This window comes from Notamacropus eugenii, chromosome 6 (assembly GCF_028372415.1).
Source record: "Notamacropus eugenii isolate mMacEug1 chromosome 6, mMacEug1.pri_v2, whole genome shotgun sequence".
In the NCBI taxonomy this organism is placed as follows: Eukaryota; Metazoa; Chordata; class Mammalia; order Diprotodontia; family Macropodidae; genus Notamacropus; species Notamacropus eugenii.
The window spans coordinates 197,638,318-197,662,684 of record NC_092877.1 but is presented as its reverse complement, the minus strand read 5'-3'; the positions used below and the strand labels follow the sequence as shown (position 1 = coordinate 197,662,684).

The 24,367-nt window shown below is 36.7% G+C and overlaps 1 pseudogene; it reads right to left on the bottom strand.

Moving 5' to 3' along the window:
• Nucleotides 1–2,954: 2,954 nt before the first annotated feature.
• Nucleotides 2,955–3,472, bottom strand: LOC140511169 (small ribosomal subunit protein eS10-like; annotated as a pseudogene).
• Nucleotides 3,473–24,367: the final 20,895 nt, after the last annotated feature.

Sequence of the window (24,367 nt, the reverse complement as noted above, 5' to 3'; positions counted from 1 at the left end):
CAAACCCCATGACCCAGCAATACCACTCATGGGTCTGTGTCCCAAAGAGATCATTAAAAGCAGGAAAGAGGTTCTACATGTGCAAAAATATTTATGGTAGCCCTACTCATGGTGGCAAAATATTGGAAATTGAGGGGATGCCAATCAATTCTGGAATGGCTGAACAAGCTGTGGTATATGAACATCATGGAATACTATTGTGTAATAAGAGATGATGAATAGGCACATTTCAGAAAAAAAACAACCTGGAAAGACTTGTAACAACTGATGCAAACTGAAATTGTACACAGGAAAACATTGTACACAGTATCAGCATGATGAAATGATCAGTTTTTCTCAGCAACACAATGACCCAAGACAAATGCAAAGGTCTCAAGAGGAAAAATGTTATCTACATCCTGAAAAATGATGGACTTTGGATGAGTATTTTTTCACTTACTTTATTCTTTCTCATTTCTTTCCTTTTTTGATGTTTCTTCTTTCACAGCTGTGATGAATATGGAAATATATATTTATATGATAGTATATGTGTAAACTGTAAAAAACTGCCTACCATTTTCAGAAGAGAGGAGGTGAGAGAGGAAGAGAGAAAAACTTAGAACCCAAAATCTTGTAAAAAATGAATGTTAAGAAAATTTTAATGGAAATTGTGGGAAAAATAAAATACTGATTAAAGCAAAAAAAAAGTAGGTAGAAGACAAAATTGTGACGCAAATGAGGCTTTAAAAATTCTTCAAAGTAATGTGGAACCCTCAAAAGACTTTTTTTTTATCAGAAGAGCAACTTGATCAGACATATTCATTAAATAGATTATTTTGGTGGTTATATGAAGAATGGATTTGGAAGACAAGAGACTGAAAGCAAGGAAACCAATTAGGAGACTATTTATAATAGTCCATGTAAGAGTCAGTTAAAATCTGAACTAGTCAGGTAGTTATATAAGTGGAGAAAAGGGACAAGGGCTAGAGATATTGTGGAGATGGAATCAATAAGTCTTGACAACTAATTGTATGTGAGTAGGGGAGTAGGACAATGATGGAGAGAGAAGAGTAAAATGAAGACCTCTGTGAAGATTGGATCCAGTCAAAGGACCACACCTGAGAACCTCAAGGGTCACATGTGGCCTCATGGCCACAGGTTCTCTACTCCTGATTTAACCCATGTTGCTGTTACAGTTTAGTTTGGTCTATGCTACTTCTATGTAAGCATGTAATACAAGCCAGAAAAAATCCACAATGTAGTCAGGGAAAATTCCCTTGAGATCAGGTTTTCAGTGGCTGGCTAGGTATACAATAACAATTAGCTGAATGAATTAATCAAAAATCAATAAACAACTTAATGAAGGCTTGTTATTTCTGTTCCTACTAACCAAGTTTTTTCCCCCCTTTTCTCTCCCTTAAACTAGAAACGGCTGATCATATAGATGTAAAGGATAGACATTCAAGAATAAGCCTGGGTTTTCATTGCCAACTATTGTATTTTCTTCTGACTTTGAAGTTGTCTCCCTACTTGAGTTATAACTATCCTCATTAACTCTACAGTTGTGGATTATTCATTGGTTTATGGCTACGTGTTTGCCTGAACTATGTAGTTGGAGTTGGTCTTTAATAAAAGGACCAGAATTTAAGACTACCTTGAAGGATCACACAAATATTCTCAGGTTGATGCATTCAGTCTTTCTGGTGTTTAAAGTGAGAACAAAAGTTCAAGTAGAGCCAGTCAGACACACTGAGATTCCATCTCATTGAAGAGAACCTTAGGATACCCTACCTTCCTTAAGAAAGTTGACCCCTCCCACTAACAGATATGGTAACAGCTGGAGGAAGTAGCAAAGTAGAAAAGAGTTACTCTTGTAGGATGCCTCAACTCTACAATAATAACATACATTTGGAAGAAATTCTATAGTTCTCTAGGAACCTGATACAGCTGCTTCTGCTGCTGCTAACGGTAATCATGATCATGATGATTTAAGAATGGGTTGTAGGGAGCCTCACTGCTAAGTAGCACTACTTGTCTAAAGTATTATGTAGGTACAGTCAAGACTCATTCTAAGGCAAGTGTTTTTAACATGAAGTCCACAGATCCTCAAATGGGTTCATAGACTGATTTCAGGATTTTTGTGGACTTAAACAGGAAAATTATATCTTTATTTTAGTATATTTTTATTCTTTTTTAATACTTTAGATTTTTAAAAAAGCATTGCTCTGAAGAGTCCTTAGGGGTCAAGGACACAAAATTGTTTAGAGTTCCTGCTCTAGGAGGAAAGAGGCTTTGACTGTTCTTGGGTTCAGATGTGAATGTTTTGTATTTGTGTGTTTTGTCAAGCTAAATAAATAATGTCTTGTCTGTAATTTATTGTTAACTTATGTGCTTGAATGATTGGGATGGGTACTCTAAATTGTACGTCCTGAGTTTCCTTTGAGCTGTCTCTATGCTATTTTGCTCGTAGAGCACAGCACTTTCTCTGATGTGGGCATGCCATGACTGGTGCTGTTCCAGTGTCTCCTATGTCACACCATCAATCCCAAAGTTCTTAAGAGAGACCTTGAGAATGTCCTTGTACTGCTTCTTCTGACCACCATGTGGACCCTTGCCCTGAATGAGCTTTCCATAAAATAGCCTTTTTGGCAAGAATACATTTTGCATTTGAACAACATGGCCAGCCCATCAGAATTTCACTCTGTCAAGCAGAGTTTGAATGCTTGGTAGTTTAGTTCAAATAAAGACCTCAGAGTCTGGTATCTTATCCTGTCAGGTCATCTTCAGAATCTTTCTAAGACAATTCAAATGGAAGTGATTCAGTTTCCCTACATGGATCTGGTATACTGTCCAGGTTTCATAGGCATACAACAATGAGGTCAGCACAAGGGCTCTGCAGTCCTTCAGTTTGGTAGTCAGTCTAATACCTCTTCTCTCTCAAATTTTCTTTTTTTTTTTTCCCAAATTTTATTCAATATAAAACATATCTCTACAGTTTTTATTGAAGAGGTTGACCACGTCCACGACCAAATCCACCTCTAAATTGGAATTCTGTTGCTGACCCAGCCCCAGCCTTGGCCTTCTTGTCAGCACCAGAGGGAGCAGCACTTCATCTGTATGTGTCTCAGTCAGCTTCACCACGAGTAAGCTAGGCAGGTCGCTCACATTCCAGACCTTTGGGCCTTGGTCTTCCTGTCTCAGGACAACTTCTTCAGAGTGTGGCAGGCACGATCTCAGGGGGCAGGTGAAGGTAATCCCGGAGGTACTGAATGCCCTCATTGGTGAGGTACCAGTAGAAATGCTTCCATACAAACTTCTCCTTAACATAGCCACAAAACTTTAGAGATTGCTTGGCCTTCATGACATGGAGATTGGGCACATTGTCTGCCAGCTCAAGATGCTTTGACATGTGGACATCCTTCTTGGCTACCATTACTCCCTCCTTAAAAAGGAGTGCATAGATGGCAGTTTGGTTCTTCTTGGGCATCAACATCTCTGTGGTGGTGACGAGTGCTACTCTGGACAGAGCCCGGGACAGGAAGGCTTTCTCATACTTTCTTTTAGAGCTTCCCAAATACTGAACTCACTCTGGCAATGCATTTGTCAACCTCATTATCAATATTTACATCCCTGCAAAGTACACTACCAAAGGAAAGTGAACTTATCTACAGCATTTAAAACTTCTCCATTTGCTGAAATGATGGTTCCAAATATGAATGATGTGGTGGTGGCTGATGGAGTATCTGTGCTTTCTTGGTGTTAATTATTAGGCCAAAATTAGGACAAGCAGCAGAGAACTGATCCATACTTTGTTGTATCTCAGCTTCAGAGGATGCACCAAGTTTTTTATGTGTATATATGCAGCTCAGTGGTGCAATGGATAGAGCTCTGGGCCTGTAATGAGGAAGACCTGAGTTCCAATTTGATCTCAGATACCCGCTTCCTATGTGACCCAAAGCAAGTGCCTTAATAGTTTTTTGCTGCCATTTTCTAAACTGTAAAATGAGGATAGTAATAATAGCTACCTCAAAGATTTGTTGTGAGCATCATATGAGATAATAGTTGTAAAATGCTTAGTACACTGGCTAATATGTAGTAGGTACTAGATCAATGCTAGCTATTATTATTATTTTTAAAAGTACATACATATATATATATGCATGTTATTTTCTCTGATAAAATATAACCTCGTTCAGAGTGGGAATTATTTTATTTTTTTGTATATGACTGATTTCCCCAATGCCTAGCAGAATGGTTCTGCTGTTCAATCATGTCCAATTCTTTATGACACCATACGATGTTTTCTTGGCAAAGATAGTGAAGAGTTTTTTCCATTCCCTTTTCCAGTGAATTAAAATAGAGGTTATTTGGTTCTTTTATTTTTCTCCAGTTTTCTAATGTTTCCCTCTGCAAATTCAATGCATCATGATTTGCTAAGGTTCAAAGTCCTATCAGTTCTCACATTTTGGGCTCAACTAAAGTATTAACTATTAAAGATCATTTGGAATTACTAAAAAAAAAGAACCGGAAGACCCTAGTGTTGTTTCCATTTTCCCTACAATACAGGATAAGGAAACTGATGTTTCCTAACTTGGTGGAAAATGTGTCCCTTTCTGTCAACTGTTTTTCAATTAGCTATTGTATTCCTTTCTTGCTTAAAGAGACATTGTCTCAAAAAAGATACCAGGACAGAATGGTCTTTGTGTATTAATAATTATTCCCTGGCAATTCAACTCATTTATTTACCATAGACACAAAGACATGGCCTCTAAGGTTCAGCTCTAGCTCTGATTCTATGATCCTATAACATATATGTGTATATATGAATGTGAGTATGTATGTGTGTATGTGTGTGTATAGTATATACTTTCAGGAAGATATCCGTAGTGAGGAATCCGGAATTCAATACAATATGTGACTGCTAAAGTCAAAAGCAAAAGAAAAGACTACCTCTCTCATACCTATATGCTCATCACTTTAAGAGAAACTTCACTCCTCTAAACTGAGTGCCCAAGAATGGAGACTAAAACTGAACTGTAGCCCCAGAAGAATTCCAAAAGTTCATGGGATGTCAACCAGTTACATATCCTAAGATAACAGTCAGCATGAGTTGGTCACTTCATGTAATTTTAATCTCAAATATAAGATCATATCTTTTTTTTTTGGTGCAAATGAAGTCCAATTCTTATTAAGGCATAAGAGGTAGCTAAAGGTAACCAGAAGACCCTAGTACTCTTTTGCTGATTCTTATAATACAGGATAAAGAAATTGATGTAATCCTGATTTGGTGGGTAAAGTCACTTTGTGGCAGTCGTGTTTCTATTAGCTATTATATTTCTTTTCTGCTCAAGGAGACCTTTTCATAACAGAGGACAATTCAAAGGGATTGACTTCTTGTGAATAGCTGCAGGCTACACACACAGACACACATATGTATAATGCATGCATATATACATGTATACACATGCATAAGTGTATGTGTGTATGCATGTGTGTTAAGTCCTTTAATCCTATGTTATTCTTCAAGGCCTGCTGCCTGAAGTAGAGAATCCATGAAACTGGCAATTCCATAGATAGGACCAAGGGAGTAAATGAGAATTTTGTAATAGCAAGAAAAAAAAACAAGAATAAATTTATCTCCACAGTTGAGATATTCCAGGGAGTTGAGAAGGTATTGTACCCTAAAATATTTATTGGCAAACCTGTGCAAGTATCTATTTCACAAAACCTGGGATTTGTTCCCAGTACTTTGATTATTTCAAGGAAAAAAGGGAGAAAAAAAAGACTGAGCCCTCTCTAAAGTCAAGTTGTCTTTCTGTGAGACTGGATCCTAAAACAAGTGAGTTGTCTATTTACTCTATCTTTCTATCTCCTCTATACAAGACCTTAGAGGAGGTGAAGTGTCTCCAGAGAAAAATGAGTAGTTTCCTTAAATCTATTTTACTATGCAAGACCTTCATTGCCTTACAAAACCAAATCATTTTTGAAATTTAAGTATATTTGGTAGTTTGGATAAGAAGGAAGGGTAAGTTCACGTTTTAAAATCATGACTGAGTCCTTGGCTCCCCAACTTGATCACATGCTTTCTAGCTCCCTGATACACTTTCCACCCACCAAGAATCTATGCATAATTTATGACTATCTCAGAGGCAGGATTTGATCTTGTCTTCTAAGTCCAGAAGTGCATCCATTATAACACACTGCCTCCATGAAAATTGCTAAGTATGGACATAGATATTCCTTCAATAATTAAAAACTGTATCATTTCAGCTATGTGTATACTTTCCAGAGTAAGGCAACTTATGATACCACCACAATGTCTTCATGAGTGGCTGTGGCCAAAATCTTTCATCAACGATTTTATGTTCAACAATACTCAATTTTATAGATGAAGAAGTCAAGCCTAGAAATGCTAAGTGACTTGCTCAAATGTCATAAAAGCAGTGTCAGAGCTAGGATTTGAATTCAGGTTCTCTGAATCCAAAACTTGAACAATATGCCACTGAACCAACCTGGTGCCAAACTTTTGTGAATGAACCCTTTTGCATTTGTTGTATTTGGACTGGTCCTAACATAGCAAATAGCATTGTGCATGAAGCACTTGAAGCACAATATATGTACAGACTTCAAGGGCCCAAAGAGGGTTAATGTCTCCTTCATATTTATATTTTCTGTGAGAGCTCTTTGGAAGCACTTTAAAAGTTAACAAGTCGCTGGGCTTAGCACTGGGGATACAAAACAAAGCAAAAAGAATTCTTGCCCTCAAGGAGCTCACAGTCAAATTGTGATGAGGGTAGGGTGTAGGGCACAATGTGCAAACAACTATGCACAAATAAGATATTTACGGTAAACTGGAAATAATCTTAGAGAGAAAACATTAACATTAAGAACTATGCATTCTACTTTCTTGTAAAAGATACATTTTTAGCTGAGATTTCAAAGAAACTTATGAAGTAATGGGGGAGCATCCTTAGCATAGCATACAGCCAATGAACATGCACTGAGTCTGAAAACAAAGCATTTTGATTGAAGATACAGTTGGCTGAAGAACAGTAAGGAAACCATTATTGATACAAGATCATAGAATATAGGGAAGTAAGTAAAGTGTAAAATGCCTATAAAGGTATCAGAGGACCAAATTTAGCTTTAAAAGCTAAATAGCATTTTATAATTGAAACTGGAGAAAACAGAGAGTTAGTGGAGTTTACTTAATATGGGAAGAAATGTTCACACTTGTGCTTGAAGAGGGTCATTTTGAAAGTCAAATGGTAGATGGAGTAGTTAAGAAAGGCTTGAGGAAGGAGGTCAGCTAGCAGGATATTAGAATAGCTCAAGCAGGAAGTAATGAGGACTTGCAATGGGTTGGGAGTTGCTTCAGATAAAAGATGAGCATAAAAGTAGATATCATATAATGAAAGAGATGTTGTGAATGTAGAAATGCTTAGACCTACCAATAGATTGGATATGTGGAGTGAGTAAGAGTGAGGAGTCAAAGACACTGGTTGTAAGACTATCAGACTAGAAGGATAATGCTGCCCTAAACATAACAGGGAAATTAGGAAGAGGGAAGATTTGGGGGTGGGTGAGTGGCATAGAATTATTTTTGAAATGCTGAGTTCAAGATATGGGACTTCCAGTTCAAGAAGTCCAAAAAGAAGTTGAGGGTGTGAAACTACAGGTCAAAAGGGAGTTTAGGTGGATAAGTAAATATGAGAATATTTTACATAGAGGAATGATAATTGAATCCAAGGGTGATGATAAGATCATCAAGTGAAATAGAAGACAGAGACTTAGAAGACACCTAAAGTTAATAGTCATGATCTAGATGAAAATATAGCAAAAAAGACTGAGAAAAACATATTCACCCAAGTAGAAGGAGAGCCAGAAAACAGTAGTGTCACAAATGTAAAGAGAGGATACATTATCAAATGATTTTTTTTTCAAGGTTGGGGAAGATATGGAAGTGTTTGTAGACCATAGAGAAGCAGCCAGTAAGATAGATACTAGAGATTAGTGAGAGCCTGGGAATGATAGTGGGAGTAAATCTACTGGCAAGATGGAATGGAATGGAGGAAAGAGAGCATGTAGAGGAGTTTGCCTCATCAGTGAGACAGCCAAATTCTTCAGACAAGACGGATGTGAAGGAGGAAATATTGAAAGTAGAAACCCAAGTAATATGGAATGAAGAGGAGAGAAAAAAGGAGAGAGCAAAATTTTACTCCTGAAGTTTAGAACTTTCTTCATACTTGGAAGTAACATCCTTCATGTTCCTAAGGACCTTAATACTTTAGGTTTTTCTTGTTCTTGACTTGTACTTCCTAGCAGAAGAAATCACCTAGTTTAATAGTAACAGGTAGCTCTTCCCTTCATGGTTAAATTGCTTCTAATTCCTACTTCCTTAACCTGATATCTGTTTTATCTTGAAGTCCTATGGTTCAGGACCACAACTCTAGGCCTCCAGGAGGTCCTCTCCATAGCTTGGAACACCCAAGGTGATTCCAAACATGTATTCTTTTCTCAGGAAACAGTTCCTTTCTTGCCTTATCTCACCAAGCAGACCTCCCATGGTTGTCGGTTCAGTGGCTTATGGCCAAGCAACACTGAATTCTTTTATTTGGCCCAGCTGTAGATTCAACTATGTTTCTGTTGTTAGATTTCTGAGTCATGTTAATGAACTCTTTTGTAGGGACTGATTCATAAGAATTTGGATTATCCATCAGAATAATGGCATAAAATACATTACATAATAACACAACACACACATGTGCAGACACACACAATACCATCACCATAAATAAGAACAAAAACAAAGAACCACATCATTTCTTCATTATCTCCATTTTTATTTTATTCTGATGAGGCAATTGGACTGCTTGATCAGAGTAATTCTGCACATATAGCTTGCCTATATTTTATTAAAATTTTTGGCAAAGTCTCTCATGCTGTTTTCATGGGAAAATGGAAACAAGAGGACTTATCCAAGTAGTTGAATGGCTAATGCAAAGAGTGTCATCAATGATTCCATATCAGTTTGAAAGGCAGTCTATTGGGGAGTGCCCCAGTAATTTGTCCCTGACCTTACTTTATTTTTTTTTATGAGTGATTAAATTAAAGGAATACATGGAATGTTTATCAGATTTACAAATGACAGAAGTCTAAGATGGATAGTTAACACATTGAATAACAGTCAGGATCCCAAAAGAATTCAATAGATTAAAACATTGGGGGTAAAACAATAAGATGAATTTTAAGGTTAGAGAAGTCAAAGTATGAACTCTTACATGGGTTGAAAATTCAACTTCTCTTTTTTTTTAGAGATGAAATGTGTGGTTAGGGAGTAATATATCTTAAAAATTAAAAAAAAAAATATCTTGACTTTTTAACAGATTCTAGTCCAATACAATCCCCAGGTTCATATCAGTTAACATGATTTGGTATATATATATATATATATATATATATATATATATATATATATATATATATATATATATATATATATATATATATATATATATATATATATATATATATATATATATATATACACATAAATATATATATATATACATACATATATATATGTATGTATATATATATATACACATATATATATATGTATGTATATATATATATATATATATATATACATATATGAGTAAATGTGTGTGTGTGTTTACATATGCATGGTATACCACTTCCTTGGTGTCTCTTCTTCCCCAAGGAATTCTTCCCTCTCTTCAGCACCTAAAATCCAGGGATTAGGAAGGCAAAGAGCTGAACTTCTCTGCAGTTAAGCAGAATTTGGCATCAGGAAGACCTGAGTTCAAATCTGGACAAAGATACCTTACTGTTTAAATGAACCTCAGTATGTCACTTGATGTCTACCTCATTTTCCTAAACTGTAAAATGGAAATAATACCATGTACCTCTCAATATTATTGTGAGGATCAAAAAAGATATTTATATTGAATTTAACACAGAGGCCGGCATGTGGCAGGTGTTTAATAAACTTTGTTTCTCTTCATAAATTTAATATTATGCTTCTCTTCTTTTTACATTTTAAGAACAGTTTATTCTTTATTTATTTTTTTTTAAATTTTATTTTATTATTATTATTTTTTAATGTTTTACAATCACTGCCATAAAATTAAGATTTTATCCCTCCCACACCTGCCCCCCCACTGCCCCCCTCCCTCCCCATGACAGCATACAATTCTGTATAGGTTCTACATATACTTTCCTATTGAGTACATTTTCACTATAGTCATGCTATGTAGTCCAACTAAAATAAATCATGTACCCATTTGGACTTTATTCTTGTGTACGGTGTCTACCTCTCTGTTTCTTAGCCAATACCAAGTGGTTTTGATAATTGCTGCTTTGTACTACAATTTGAGGTCTCGTAGCGCTAGGCCACCTTCCCAAACATTTCTTTTCATTAGTTCCTTTGATATTCTGGACCTTTTGATCTTCCAAATGAATTTTGATATTATTTTATCCAGCTCTAGAAAATAATTATCTGATAGTTTAATTGGTATGGCACTAAATAAGTAAATTAATTTAGGTAGAATTGTTATTTTTATTATATTAGCACGGCCTACCCATGAGCAACTGATGTTTTTCCACTTGCTTAAATCTGACTTTATTTGAGCAAAAAGTGTCTTGTAATTGTGTTCATATAATCCCTGGGTTTGTTTTGGCAGGTAAACTCCTAAGTATTTTATAGTGTCTACCCTAGCTTTAAATGGGATTTCTCTTTCTATCTCTTGCTGTTGGACTTTGTTGCTAATATATAGGAATGTGGAAGATTTGTGTGGGTTTATTTTGTAACCTGCAACTTTGCCAAAGTTGTTTATTATTTCAAGTAGTTTTTTACTTGAATCTCTGGGATTCTCTAAGTAAATCATCATATCATCTGCAAAGAGTGATAACTTAGTTTCTTCTTTGGCTATTCTTATTCCTTCAACAGCTTTATCTTGTCTAATTGCTACAGCTAATATTTCTAGTACCGTATTGAATAATAGTGGTGATAATGGACATCCTTGTTTCACCCCTGATCTTATTGGGAATGTATCTAGCTCATCCTCATTGCATATAATGCTTGCTGAAGGTTTAAGATAGATACTGCTTATTATTTTATGGAAAGTTCCCTTTATTCCTATGTTCTCCAGTGTTTTTAATAGGAATGGGTGTTGTATTTTGTCAAAAGCTTTTTCTGCATCTATTGAGATAATCATGTGGTTTTTGTTAGCTTTGTTGTTGATGTGATCAATAATGCTAATAGTTTTCCTAATATTGAACCAGCCCTGCATTCCTGGTATGAATCTTACCTGATCATAATGTATTAATCTCGTGATAAGATGCTGTATTCATTTTGCTAAAATTTTATTTAAAATTTTTGCATCTATATTCATTAGGGAAATTGGTCTATAACTTTCTTTCTCTGTTTTGTCTCTTGCTGGTTTGGGTATCAAAACCATATTTGTATCATAGAGAGAATTTGGGAGGACTCTTTCTTCCCCAATTTTCAAAAACAGTCTATATAGTATTGGAATTAACTGTTCTTTAAATGTTTGATAGAATTCACTTGTGAATCCATCTGGCCCTGGAGATTTTTTCCTAGGGAGTTCACTGATGGCTTGTTCAATTTCTTTTTCTGAGATGGGGTTGTTTAAGTATTCAACTTCCTCTTCTGTTAATCTGGGCAATTTTTATTTTTTAAAATATTCATCCATCTCATTTAGATTATCAAATTTGTGGGCATAAAGTTGGGCAAAGTAGTTTCTAATTATTGTTTTAATTTCCTCCTCATTGGAGGTGAGTTCACCCCTTTCATTTTTAATATTAGTAATTTGATTTTCTTCTTTCTTTTTTTTAATCAAATTGACCAAAGGTTTATCAATTTTATTAGTTTTTTGTAAAATCAACTATTGGTTTTATTTATTAATTCAATAGTTTTCTTAATTTCAATTTTATTAATCTCTCCTTTGATTTTCAGTATTTCTAATTTGGTATTTACTTGGGGCTTTTCAATGTGTTCTTTTTCTAGCTTTTTCAACTGCATGCCCAAGTCTTTTATCTCCTCTTTCTCTATTTTATTTATGTAGGCATTCAAAGATATAAAACTTCCCCTAAGAACTGCATTTGCAGTATACCATAAGATCTGGTATGTTGTCTCATTATTGTCATTCTCTTGAATGAAATTGTTGATTGTTTCTATGATTTATTCTTTAACCCATTCCTTCTTTAGGATTAGATTATTTAGTTTCCAATTGATTTTTGGTTTATCTTTCCATGGCCTTTTATTACATGTAATTTTTATTGCATTATGATCTGAGAAGGATGCATTGATTATCTCTACCTTTCTGCACTGGATTGTGAGATTTTTATGTCCTAGTACATGGTCAATTTTTGTAAATGTTCCATGTACCTCTGAGAAAAATGTATATTCCTTTCTATTCCCATCAATTTTCTCTAAAGATCTGTCATATCTACCTTATTCAGAATTTTATTTACCTCCTTAACCTCTTTCTTGTTTATTTTGAGGTTAGATTTATCGAGTTCAGAAAGGGGGAGGTTGAGGTCCCCCACTAGTACAGTTTTGCTGTCAATTTCTTCCTTCAACTCCCCCAACCTCTCCTCTAAGAATCTGGATGCTATACCACTTGGAGCATACATGTTTAGTAATGATATTGCTTCATTGTCTATGGTGCCTTTTAGCAGGATATAGTTTCCATCCTTATCCCTTTTGATTAGATCTCTTTCTGCTTTTTCTTTGTCTGAGATTAAGATTGCTACTCCTGCCTTTCTTACACCAGCTGAAGCACAGTATATTCTGCTCTATCCTTTGACCTTTATCCTATGTGTATCCCCCCATTTCAAATGTGTTTCTTGTAAGCAGCACATTGTTGGATTATGGCTTTTAATCCATTCTGCTACCCATCCCCGTTTTATGGGAGAAGTCATTCTATTCACATTCACAGTTATGATTACAATCTGTGTATTTCCCTCCATCCTCTTTCCCAACATTTATGCTTTTAGCTCTCCTGTCTCCCTTCCCCTCCTTAATAGTATTCACTTTTCACCACCTCCTCCTGTAGCCTTCCCCTCCTTCTTTTAGCCCCCCTCCCTTTTACCCCTCTTTACTCTTATTGCTTCTTCCCTCCCTTTTAGCTTCCCTCATCTTTCTTTCCCCCTTCCCCTCCTACTGCCTATGGAGCTAGTTAGGATTATCTACTTAAGTTTATTGTTCCCTCCTTTAAACAAATCAAATGAGAGTACCTCTCAAACAATGCTCATCTCCCTCCCCTCCTTCCCTCTACTACAATTTGTACTTCTTTCTGTGATGTAATTTGCCATTTTCTGCTTCCTCCTTTTTACACCTCCTATTACAATCCCTTCTCATACTTAAATCATATTTTTGACATGACATCATTTACTTTATACCCATTCCCTCTATGTATATCACTTTTATGATAATAGCTGCACAATTCTCAAGATTAACAGGTATCATCTTCCCTTATAGGAATGTAAACAGTTTGCCCTAATTGAGTAACAAGTTTTTGTTTTTGTTTTTTCCTTTTTATGTTTACCTTTTTATGATTCTCTTGAGACCTGCATTTGAAGATCAAATTGTCTATTGAGTTCTGGCGTTTTGGTCAGGAAGCTCTGGAAATTCCTTATTTCGTTGAATGACTTTCTCCTTGCCTGAAATGTTATGCTGAACTTTGCTGGGTAGTTGATCCTTGGTTGAAGTCCCAACTCCTTTGCCTTATGGAATATTGGGTTCCAATTCTTTCAATCATTTAATGTAGAAGCTGCAAGGTCCTGTGTGATCCTGATTGTATGTCGTTGATATTTGAATTGTTTCTTTCTGGCTGCTTGCAGTATTTTCTCCTTCACTTGATAGCTCTGGAATTTGGCAACGATATTTCTTGGGGTCTTGAGTTTGGGATCCCTTTCGGGAGGGGAACGGTGGATTCTTTTGATGACTATTTTGCTCTCTGAATCTAGCACTTTGGGCAGTTTTCCTTGATGATTTCCTGGAATATATTTTCCAGACTTTTTTCTTCATCATGGGTTTCTGGCAGGCCAATAATTCTTAAATTTTCTCTCCTGGATCTATTTTCCAGGTCATTTGTTTCTCCAATTAAATATTTTACATTTTCTTCTATCTTTTCATTCTTTAGATTTTGTTTGACTGATTCTTGCTGTCTCATTGAGTCATTAGTTTCTACTTGCCAATTCTTATCTTTATCATATTGTTTTCTTCAGTTAACTTTTGCATCTCCTTTTCCACCTGACCAATTTTTCCCTTTAAGGAGCTATTTTCTCCAATTAATTTTTGTATTTCCTTTTCCATTTGATCAATTTTCCCAGTTAGGTTTTGTGTTTCCTTTTCCATTTGACCAATTTTCCCAATTAGGTTTTGGGTTTCCTTTTCCATTTGATCAACTCTTCCTTTTAGGGAATTATTTTCTCCAGTTAATTTTTGAACTTCCTTTTCCATTTATTCAATTTTCTTTTTCAAAGTGATGTTCTCATCAGTGAATTCTTTTTTTTATAATTTTAAAATCATTGGCCAGTTTTTCTTCTATTTCCTCCTTCAGCTGTTCCAGGAGAGCTGCTTGTGCTTGCGAGAAGTTCATAGTCCCTTCTGAAGTTTCAGATGGAAGTACAGTCTCAGCTCTGACCCCTTTGGTGTTTGCGTTTTGGTCCTTATCCCCATAGAAAGATTCTATGGTTTTTTCACCCTTCATCTGCCTTTTCCTACTTATGATGTTGACTGATTGTTGTAGCTTCTGGTTCTTTCAGTCAGAAGCTACAGAACTTTGTGTTGAGCTGATGTGTGAAAAAGCTAAAAGCAGGTTTTTGGTTTTTGTTTCCCTGATCAACCCTGGAGTTAGCTTGTTAAGTGTGTGGGAGGAGTGGTCTGGTCACAGGAGATCTCCTCAGCTGAACTGAGGCAAAGGCAAGCTCAGGGCATGGTGATCTCAGCTTCCCTATTGTCTTCCCATTTCTCCTTTAGGGCTGAGGCACGTCTAGATGGCAATGCATGTTCCCACCCCTCCTGGGGCTCCTCTCCTGGAGCTGAGGCTTGCCTGGGTCCTAGTTTGAATTTTCTCTGCCCTGGGTCCTCTGTCCTTCTGGTTTGCCTCCACCACAGTAGGAAGAATCCCCCTTAGCTATGTTCCTAGCCTCAGGTGTTATGAGACTATTTGCCCCTTCTGCTATTCTCGCTGATCCAGGATTTTTCTGGGGAAATATTTTATGGTTCTTTCATGGTCATCAAGAGTGGAGGAGAGAGCATATACTGATCACTCCACCATCCTGGCTCCCGGAAGTTCAAGTAGGTGAATTATCGAAGTTTTATCTTCAGGCTGAAGGTCTCAGGAGCTGCTGCGCTGATATCTGGTGCTCAGCGGCTCTCACTGGTTTGGTTTGGCTTGTCTCCTGCTCCACCAGATCCGCCCACAGCTCTCAGGTTTCTCAGGTCCCTTCCACTCCGCTGCGCTGCCCATGCTGTGCTGTGCACTGGGGGCTCACCCCAGTGGAACAGATCCTTCCCGTGGACCTTCCAGTCTAACCTGGGCTCCAAATCCATCACAGTCTGTCTCCCACTGAATTCTGCACCTCCAAAATTTGGTCAGATTCTCCTTTTAGAGATATCTGAAGGAGTTTGTCCAAGAGCTTAGGTGAGTCATTGCTCTCACTCAGCCATCTTAGCTCCGACCCACCATTCTTTATTTCTATAAGAATATGAGCATATAGCAAGGGAAGAGCCAAGATGGCAGAGTAACTGTACAGACTTGCTAGAGCTCTCCCCCAAAATCCAGTGAAATACCTGTAAAAATGTCTCTAAACAAATAATGGAGCTGTAGAATCCACAGAATGATGAAGTAAAGTAAATCTCCAGCCCAAGACAGCCTAGAAGGTTGACAGGAAGCATCTATCACACCAGACTGGGAGCAGAGCAGAGTCTAGCACAAATAGAACTTGAGCATGCCTTTCACACCTGTGGAAATTTCCAAACTTCATGACTTTACAACACTGAGGGCAAGTTGGAAGGTCAATGAGAAAAAAATATCTGAGACCTGTGTGAGAGAGTAGAGTGGTCCAGCACCAGCCCCAAGGTGGCAGAGGGAAGAGGGGGTAGAGGAACTCACAGAAGAGGAGCCCTCAGCAGCAGCAGCAGGGGCATGGGCAACTGGCATCAACAGTGACTGTTTCTGCAGCTCCAGGCACACAGATTGTGGGGGGATTGAGCATCTGACAGTACACTCCCCACCTCCACTGGAAGCAAAGAACTACCTTGACAAAGAACTCAAAAGTCAAGTAAATGACTGGGGAAAAGAACAAAACCAGGAAAAACAATCAGACTGTAGCATCTTACTTTGGTGAAAAGGAAGATCAAAACATTCTAACAGAAGACAACAAAGTCAAAGCTCCTCCATCCAAAACTGCCAAGAAAAATATGAATTGATCACAGACCATAGAAGAGCTCAAAAAAGGATTTTTAAAATTAAGTAAGAGAAGTAGAGTAATAATTGGGATGAGAAATGAGAGTGATGCAAGAAAATCATGAAAAATGAGTCAACTACTTGCTAACTGAGACAACAAAAATGTTGAAGAAAATAACATTCTAAAAAATAGACTAACATAAATGATAAATGAAGTCCAAAAAAGCCAATGAAGTAAAGAATGCTCTAAAAAGCATGACTGGACAAGTGGAAAAGTGGAAAAGGAGGTCCAAAAGAAAGTAATTCCTTAAAGATTAGAATGGAGCAGTTGGAAGATAATGACTTCATGAAAAATCAAGAAATTATGAAACAAAACCAAAGGAATGAAAAAATAGCAGATAACTTGGAATATGTCATTGGAAAAACAACTGACCTGGAAAATAGATCCAGGAGAGAAAATTTAAAAATTATTGGAGTACCTGTCAGCCATGATCAAAAAAAAGCCTAGACATCATCTTTCATGAAGTTATCAAGGAAAACTTCCCTGATATTCAAGAACCAGAGGGTAAAATAAATATTGAAAGAATTCATCAATTGCCTGCTGAAAGAGATCCCAAAAGGAAAACTCCTAAGAATATTTTAGCCAAATTCCAGAAGTTCTAGGTCAAGAAGAAAATATTAAAAATAGTCAGAAAGAAGCAATCCAAATGTTGTGGAAATATAATGAGGATAACACAATATCTAGCAGCTTCTACATTAAGGGACTGAAGGGCTTGGAATTTGGTATTCCAGAGGTCAAAGGAACTAGGATTAAAACCAAGAATCACCTATCCAGCAAAGCTGAGTATAATACTTGAGGGGAAAAATGGTCATTCAATGAAACAGAGCACTTTCAAGCTTTCTTGATGACAAGAACAGAACTGAATAAGAAATTTGACTTTAAAACAAGAATCAAGAGAAGCATGAAAAGATAAACAGGAAAGAGAAATCATAAGGGAGTTACTAAAGTTGAGCTGTTTACATTCCCACATGGAAAGATAATATTTTTAACTCTTGAGACTTTTCTCAGTATTTGGGTAGTTGGAGGGATTATATACATATATAGAGAGGTCACAGGGTGAGCTGAATAGGAGAGATGCTGTCTAAAAAAAAATTAAGGGGTGAATATATTGGGAGGAAAAAGGGAGAAATAAAATGGGGCAAATTATCTCTCACATAAAAGAAGGCAGAAAAAGCTGTTTCAATGGAGGGGAAAAGGTGGAGGTGAGAGGGAAAAAGTGAGCCTTACTCTCATCACATTTGGCTTAAGGAGGGAATAACATGCACACTCAATTTGGTATGAAAATCTGTCTTGTACTACAAGAAAGTAGGGGAGAAGGGAATAAACAGGGAGTGGGGGGCATAATAGAAGGGAGGCAAATGGGAGAAGCAGCTAATTAGAAGTAAACACTTTTGAGGAGGGATAGGGCCAAAAAAGAGAGAATAGAATAAATAGAGGGCAGGATAGGATGGAGGAAAATATAGTTAGTCTTTCACAATATGACTTTTATGGAAGTCTTTTGCATAGCTACACATGTATAACATATCACATTGCTTGCCTTCTCAATGTGGATGGGTGGGGAGGGAAAAAGGGAGAAAAGTTGGAAATCAAAGTTTTAAAAATGAATGTTAAAATTATTTTTACATGCAAGTGGGAAATAAGATATGCAGGTAATAGGATATAGAAATCTATCTTGTTCTACAAGAAAATAGAGGGGGTGGGGATAAAGGAAGAAAGGAATGTGATAGAAGGGAAGGCAGATTGGGGGAAGGGATAATCAGATTGCATGCTGTCTTGAGGTGGGCAGAGGAGAGAGATGGGGAGAAAATCTGGAACTCAAAATCTTGTGAAAATGAATGTTGAAAACTAAAAATAAATAAAAAAAATTTTTAAAAAACATTATGAGCATATATCCTTATTCACTATCAGAATTTGAAATGTGGTTCCTCTTTCTGTTTCATTTTCTACATTGTAACATGAAATAATCTGAAACATCAATTTCTAAGGAAAATTTCTAGTAGGGAAAGTCAAAATTTTTCTGTCAAATGCCAAGCAGCTAATGTTGACCTCATAAATATGTAATATTTCAGCACAGTTCAAATTTTTGTAAGAGTGCACTACGTCTGTAGATTTATGAAAAGAATATGAAGTGTGAAGGCAAACTATTTCTGCTACAAGGTATGAAATCAATGTTACATACACAAGGGAATGGAGACGAATAAAGAAAGTAAAGCTGTGCTTTTCTTTTCTCTTTTGTCACTCCCCACAAATATATAATTGCCTAATCTTGTACACACCCATCCAGCAGCCCAGAGTTCTCCCCTATCTACTCTCAGAAAAGTTCCTCAGTTTCTCCATCTTTCCATTGATTTCCTTTCTGATTTCATCTTAGCTTTTAGCTTCCTCACTTTAACTGTCCTAAAGTGCATCCCCTTTCTTGAATTTTTTCCTCTCAGCTACTTCCCAAAATCCTTATCACAGATAGTTAGAACTTACCACATAAAACTGGAGCTGACCAACATTAGATTTTATTCCAGTAAGTGATTTCAAAAGATCATTGGATTCAGACTACCAATCTTCTTCAACATCATCAGCTTCCTATTAGAGATCAAGCTGCTTGAGGGCACAGATCAATTTCTTATATATACAGAATACCAAACAATGTCTTTTGCTCAATGAATCTTTGTTTTTTTCTTTTTAAAAATTATTTATTTATTTTATTCTTCAACATTCATTTCCACAAGATTTGGAGTTCCAAATTTTCTCCCCATCTCTCCCCTCCCTGGATGCCAAAATGGCATGCATTCTGATTACCCATTTACTCAGTCTTCCCTGCCCTCTTTCACACACACTCCCTCCTATCCCCCTTCCCTTCACTTTCTTGTAGGGGAAGATAGATTTCTGTACCCCATTAACTGCAATTCTTATTTCCTAGTTGCATGTAAAAACTACTTTTAACATATGTTTTTAAAATTTGAGTTCCAAACTCTCTCCTTCTTCTTTCCCTACCCACCTTCAATGAGAAGGCAAGCAATTCCATATAGGTTATACATGTATAGTTAGGCAAAGCACTTCCATAATAGTCATGTTGTGAAAGACTAACTATATAACATATATTACATAACTCCATCTGATTCTGCCCCCTTTTAATCTATTTTCTCCTTTGACCCTGAACCTTTTCAAAAGTGTTTACTTCTGACTATCCTCTCCCCAAATCTGTCCTCTTTGGCATCATCCTCCCTCCTTATCCCCTTCCCCTTACTTTCCTGTAGGGTTAGATACCCAATTAAGTGTGTATGTTATCCCCTCCTTAGGCCAAATCCAGTGAGAGTAAGGTTCAATCATTCCTTCTCACCTTCTCCCTCTTTCTCTCCATTGTAAAAAATTTTTCTTGCCTCTTTTATGTGAGATAATTTATCCCATTCTATCTCTCCCTTTCTCCTTCTCGCAATATATTCTTCTCTCACTCCTTAATTCTATGTTACATATCATCCCTTCATATTAAAGTCACCCTGTGCTGTCTGTTTTATATATATATGTATATATATATATATATATATATATGTATATATAAACATATATACATATATGTGTGTGTTCTCTCCCACTACCCTAATACTGAGAAAGTTCCTATGAGTTATAAATATCATCTTTCCAAGTAGGAACATAGACAACTCAACTCTAATAAGTGCCTTATAATTTCTCTTTCCTGTTTAAACTTTGATGCTTCTCTTGATTCTTGTCTGAAAGTCAAATTTTCTGTTTATCTCTGGTCTTTTCAACAAGAATGCTTGAAAGTCCTCTATTTCATTGAATATTCTTTTTTTTCCTCTGAAGAATTATGCTCAGATTTTTTTTTTTTTTTTTTTTTTTTTTGCTGCATAGGTGATTCTTGGTTTTAATCCTAGTTCCTTTGACCTCTGGAATGTTGTATTCCAAGCCCTTTGATCCCTTAATGTAGAAGCTGCTAGATATTGTGGTATCCTTATTGCATTCTCACAACACTCAAATTATTTCTTTCTGGATGTTACTAATATTTTCTCCTTCATCTGAGAGCTCTGGAATTTGGTTACAATATTCCTAGGTGTTCTCCCTTGGGGATTCTTTTCTAGAGAAAATTGGTGAATTCTTTTAATTTCCATTTTACTCTCTACTTCCAGAATATCAGGGCAGTTATCCTTGTTAATTTCTTGAAAGATGATGTCTTGGCTCTTTTTTTATCATAGCTTTCAGGTAATCCAATAATTTTTAAATTATCTCTCCTGGATCTATTTTCCAGATCGGTGGTTTCTCCAATGAGATATTTCATGTTGTTTTTTACTTTTCTACTCTCTTGGTTCTGTTTTATATTTTCTTCATTTCTCATGAAGTCATTAGCTTCCATTTGCTCCATTCTAATTTTTAAGCAACTATTTTTTTCAATAAGCTTTTGGACTTCCTTTTCCATTTGGCCAATTCTTCTTTTCAAGACATCCTTTTCCTGATTGGCTTTTTTGGATCTCTTTTGCCATTTGAGTTAGGCTATTTTTAAGGTATTATTTTCTTCAGCATTTTGGAGGGACGATCTCCTTTAGTCAACTGTTGACTCATTTTTTTCAAAATTTTCTTGCATCGCTCTCCTTTCTCTTCCCAATTTTTCCTCTACTTTGCTTACTTGATTTCAAAATACTTTTGAGCTCCTCCATGGCTTGTAACCAATTCATATTTTTCTTGGAAGCTTTTGATGTAGGACCTTTGACTTTGTTGTCTTTTACTGTTGTTTGTCATCAAAATCAGATTCTGTAGTCTGATTTTTTATGGTTTTCTCATTTTCCCAGCCAAATACTTGACTTTCTAATCCTTTATTATGGTAGGACTCTGCTTCCAATGTGTAGAGTATCCTGTCCCCACCTTCAGAGATTCTGTGCAACTATTTTCAAAGATACTTCTGGGGAACTATAAATTTTCATTTCTTCTAAGATGGTATGATCAAAGTAAAGGTGTTTACTCCTTTCCTGGCCTGTGCTCTGTTCTGTGAGTGACCACAAACACTCTTTTCTGACTTGGAACTGTGAAGAGGATTGCCTCTCCACTGCACCACAAGCTCCACCACAACAATACTTCTCCTCACCCCAGGACTCCAACTCAGATCCAAGCAGGTCAAAGCAAAAGAATCCTGACTCATTACCTACAAGGAGATCCCTGAAATTGCTCTCTGATCAGTCACTCAATTCCCCACACTGTCTGTGGGCTGGGAGTTCTACAAGTAGCTTCTGCTGCAGCAGTTACTTCCACCACCCAGGGGGATGGGCCAGACCTCATTCCTCTCTCACCCAGGTCTGATAGAGTTTTCCCACTGACCTTCTATTCTGTCTTTGGCTTTGTGTGCTGAAAAGTCTGGAAACTGCCACAACTGCCAGTGATTCAGTCCCTTGAGGCATGCTCTGACCTAGTCTATGCCAGTGCAACCCATGCCTAATTGTGCTCCACTCGCCAGTGCAGTGCAATAGACTCTTGCTATTGACCTTTCAGATTGTCTTGGGCTGCAGATTTGCTTCACTCTGCCATTTTTTGGGTTCTGCAGCTGTAGAATTTGTTGAGAGTCATTTTTACAGGTATTTGCAGGTGTTTGGGAAAGAACTCAAGGAAGTCCCTGCTTTTACTCCATCATCTTGGCTCTGCCCCCTCAATCAATATTTGTAACGTGAATGAGCAGATGATATATGCATAGTATGTTGATAGAGGCCCACTAATCCCAGGTTACTTGATTATCATTTCAAAATCCTGAGAGGTAGCTAATTCCCTTCCACATTGTGACTCTTCCTATTACAGTTTCAATGTATGCAAGGATCAGATAAGAAACTAAACAGGAATTTTTGAGGAGTTTTGCAGAAGCCACAGATAACACATGAAGGCCAGCAGATGACACATAGCCTATGATCAAATACTTAACCCAAATTTTACAATAAAGTACTATAAACAACCCATAAAAGAAAAAGAAAAAAAATCAGATTTCTCTAATATGAATGGATGGTCAAAATATTTTACATAGATTTTCTAGGTTTCAAGGTCATCGTACTCCTAACCTCTGTAACGTAGAAGGGATAACTGCATATGAATATGTAGCAGTGGGTTGTGGGAATAAGGGCATTGTCCTTAGAGGCAAATATCAGATGATAATCTCTCTCCCTCTACTCTTTCCCTGCTTCATATAAGAAGAAAGTTTGAATCAGGACTAAGGATGCAGCTGTTCTGGAAACAATGGCTTCTAATTCTCTGACTGCTGATTGGTGATTTCTGAACTGTTTTATAAGTAACTGGTGGGGTTGCAGGCAGTGAGTGAAAGAGAACAATTTCAATATCACCTAAGTATTAGTAAATTAATAGTGATAATCTGACAATGTTCTTGGATTTTTTTCAGTGTGAATGTATCAAAAAATATAATGATAAAATAGGATATTGTTTTATTGTTATCATCATTGCTATTATATTGGTATAAGCAACATTACTGAAAATATTACAATAGGAGGGGGGAAAGAGGTGGACTGGTTATTGAAGAAAAAATGGTAAATATATGCGTACTCCAATTACCAGAAGACTAAGAGAAAGACCCCAGCACAATGGTTAGCTCATTGCTTTAGGATTTATAGGGAAATATACCAAACTATATAGGAAAAGAAGGTATAAAAGAGTTACTATCTAAATCACTTGAAGAAGTGTATACAGTGAAGAAATCACAGATCTTATAACAACTTCAGTAATAATTTGTCAAATGAAAAAGTTGATGTAGTGGGGAAATAACATTATGTGGAAAGAACACTGGTATGGGAAATGAAAATTAGGATATCTTGTCTTTTCTTCTTAGTAATCTTGGGCATTTTTCCCTCTGGGAATCAGTTTTCTCATCTGAAAAATGAGTAGGTAGCAGACTACACAATCTGTATCTAATCTATCTAATATCTTATGACTTTGTTATATGATAGAACAAAAATTCTTTGAGTACAGCAACTATTTGATCTTAGCAGGTGTGTGTGTATGTGTGTGTGTACACATGCATTAGAGGATACAATGGAAGCTCATTGGGAACATACTTTGGATGGGATCATATGGTATCCCAGAAAAAAAAATCACATGCCTTAGACAGTTACATACTGGGGCCTTAAACATGGCAGAGTATCTTCATGCACTTTCCAGGAAGGAACTGCAAATGGCAACAGTTTCTATGTTCTGTTTTCTCAGGCTTTTCTGTAGGCTAATTGATCACTTTAAAATCCTTTCCGAGGGACAGCTAGTAATGAATGTGTATGCAGATATAGTAGTGAGTTATGGAAATGAAAGCATTATCCATAGAGATAAAGATCAGATGGGGATCTCAGCTAGGTAGATTTTAAACCTAAAATTGATGTTTCACATTTATCCCCCCACAGCCCAGGAACTCATACATTTATTTATATTCTCACTGTGTCTCCCTGAGACAAATATAAGTCCCTAGACAGGAATTTTGTACTGATAGGACTCCAAAAATAGTTATGTCACATATAAAAGCATTAGAAGAACAGATCACTACTCCATTTTTCCACCAATGTCATTGGCTGGCCTGATGCTAACAGGCTATATCAGGCCAGCCACTGATTATTTTAATTGGTTGTTCTACCATCTCTGGCTGAATTGATGCTCACTGATGGCCCAGGCAACCAGTGGTGGCAGGAATACTAGAAGACCTCTTTCCCTCCTCTCTTTTCCCCGATTCACGTAAGAAGAAGGTTTGAGTCAGGACTAAGGATGCAGCTGCTCTAGAAACAATGGCATCTAATTCTCTGACTGATGCTTGGTGAATTCTGAAGTGCTTTATAAGTAATTGGTGCAGTTGAGGGCAGTGAACGAAAGAGAACAATTTCAAGTTTTA